The sequence below is a fragment of the Nannobrachium achirus genome, assembly GCF_963921795.1.
Source record: "Nannobrachium achirus genome assembly, chromosome: 2".
NCBI classification, from domain to species: domain Eukaryota; kingdom Metazoa; phylum Chordata; class Actinopteri; order Myctophiformes; family Myctophidae; genus Nannobrachium; species Nannobrachium achirus.
In genome coordinates, this window is record NC_137811.1 from 35,337,792 (window position 1) to 35,340,794 (window position 3,003).

Consider the following 3,003-nt stretch of genomic DNA (forward strand, 5'->3'; position numbering starts at 1 on the left):
TGCTCTGTGTGTTAAGTTAACGGTTTGTTACTAGCAGGCAGCAGCAGCAGCCAGCAGCAGCAACACACTGATCTCCACCCTCCCTCAAGACGGAAACCATCGACAGAAAGCATGTCGACATGCGTGTAATGTATCTATAAAGCATCTGGCTTAAGGCAGCAAGACCCACATTTTAGAGTGAACATTTTGACTCAAATCTTTGCTTCTTGGTTTATGGGGGTCCCTGGAACAATAGATTTTGAGATGGGGGTCCGCGGCCAAATACATATCATTTTGGGGGTCCTTGAATGACATGACAAAGTTTGAGAACCATTGTTAGGCAGATTCTACAAATACTGAAAAAACTTATGTTGCTGTACTTGCTATATCATCAGTGGTGCTCATACCTTTTCATGTCAAGAACCCCCAAAATGATAATCTATGTACTTGCCCGCAAATCCCCATCTCAAAATATTTTGTTCCAGGGACCCCCAGAAGCAAAGATTTGAGTTAAAAATGTTCACTTCAAAATGTGAGTCTTGCCTTAGGATGCTTTAGGCCGGGGGTCTTCAACGTATTCAGGCCAAGGACCCCTTAGTTGAGAGAGTGATGAAGCAGGGACCCCCCCCAAATCCTGTTCATAGATTCAATATAGTTTCATTGTTTGACAGCATGATCATAATTGTATTTTGGATTCATGTCAATTTGTGTTTTTAACCACTTGAACCACTTGAATACTTAAAAAACTTGACCTTTCACTCTGTATTTAGTCTGCTCTTTTTCCCCTCTACACCAAAACTCTTTGCCAAAAATAGCCAATCTACAAGCTCACAACGCCTCGCAGCGCGAGGCGTTGTGAGCTTGAAGATCTGCTATTTTTGGCTAAAATTCCCAGAATATGGACGCTGGGGTTCAAGTGGTTATGAAAGGAGGGAAAAAAAGTCTCTATCACACAAAGATTTGGAGGACCCCCTGTAGTCACTCTGAGGACCCCCTAGGGGTCCCGGACCCCCTGTTGAAGACCCCTGCTTTAGGGGTCCTGTACTTTTTTTCCTATGAAAACTTCAAATAAAGGTATTCAATCAATCAATCCATTAAAATCACTTGTTTATGTTGATCAAGCATAATTAGCAGTCTAAATTAAAGAAATGAATGGTTAAACATAGTTAACATTGTACATTAAAGTAAATCCGGTTGTTGCTTAAAGAGGTGGTGCTGGTGCCATAGTTTTGTACTTTTTCTGTTTTGTCTATGGAGTTAACATTACTCTAATAATAATCAATAATAATAATCCAGGTAGCAGTGGGTGGACAGATTTTGTGCAGCTTTCTCCAGGATTTGCAGTTTATGTAATGAAAAAAAAAGTGAAAGTAGGGAAAATATCATACACCAAAAAGTAGCCTATGTAACCAGAGCACCCATGCCATGAGTGCCACCGCCCACTGCACCCGTTTCTTCAGCCATCAGATGCTTTGGTGTCAGCTGGCCCTGTGCCTGTGGCACAAGACAGGGTTGACATCACAATGGGGCAAACCACCGTCTTGATGCCATATTTACAGAAGGATGTCCCAATGCCCAGCCCCAGACGGTTCATGATCTACTTAAGTGGCTGGATTATAGCCACTTAAGTCTTACATGAAGTTATTGTTGCAATTTCAATAGTATCAGCACGGGGAATGAATGCTTCGTATGTTTGTTTAAATGACACTGTGGTTATGCAATGATATACCTCAGGAGGAGGATGCCGTAGAAGTAGAACGCCCTCCACCTTGTGGCATAAAGGGAGAACTGCAATTTGTTCCGTGTTAAGAAGACCTAGATTAGAAGACTAGCAGGCTACCAGGTATTTAACTCACTGGTTCCCCACCTTTGTCTTACTAGGACCCACAATTGTATTAACCACTTCACAATTCAATAGTGAAGTGGTTTTCTCCAGAAAATGTTTTAAATCTTTTGATAAGGGTTTTCTTTTGCAGACACACAATGTTTTAGCCTTGGAGTGACAAAATAAATCCACTGAACGTAGCAGGCTGGATCCCAGGCTAACAATGTTTAGCCAACACAGATGAACATGCCCAAGGAATTTTATCATCTTCTCAAAAACATAATAAACCAAAATGTCAAGTGGATGGCAGAGTTCACTCCAACTAAAACACAATTGTGAATGATAGTTATCGATAGTGCTCAGTAGTCCAGGCGTTTCGGGCAGTATTTTGATGGAATCGTGCACTTTATGAAAGAAGCATGAAATTTGGCACACAGTTAGAACATGCCATATGGAACATGTTGGCTATAGGGCCATCGCAGATTTGTTTTGGGAAACTTGTGGGAGCCAATCAAAGTTGGGCTCTCATAGACTTTACTATAGAGTAAAATAATACAAAAAATAAATATGCTTTAAGTAGCATATGAGGGGTCAAACTAGGTGTTTTTCAGGATTCTGAATCCAATGCAAACATTTGTTTTGCAGGAAAAACATTCCTTGGGCTAAAAACGGACTCCATAAATCTATGATTTAGTGATGAGTCATCACTTTTCACAGTTTTGTGGCGTCCGTTTCTCGGAAAGGAATGTTTTTCTTGCAAAACAAATGCTTGCATTGGATTCAGAATCCCGAAAAACACGTAGTTTTACCCCTCACGTGCTACTTAAAGCATATTTAGTTTTTGTATTATTTTACTCTATAGTAAAGTCTATGAGAGCCCAACTTTGATTGGCTCCCAAGTTTCCCAAGACAAATCTGTGATGGCCCTATAGCCAAAAATGTTCCATATGGCATATTCTGTGTGCCAAATTTCATGCTTATTTCATAAAGTGCACGATTTCTGCCTGAAACGCTCTGACTACAGTGTGATTGGCGCTTAAGACAGTATGTAGCAACATTCTTGTCTGTCACTCACAAGTACAACACTGACTTGTGCAAACCACACAAATCTAATGGCTTATTATACTAGTGGGCTTGTTGAAATGAATAAAAGCAGTATATTTCATTTCATTCGTATATAGATAACAACAGTCATTACA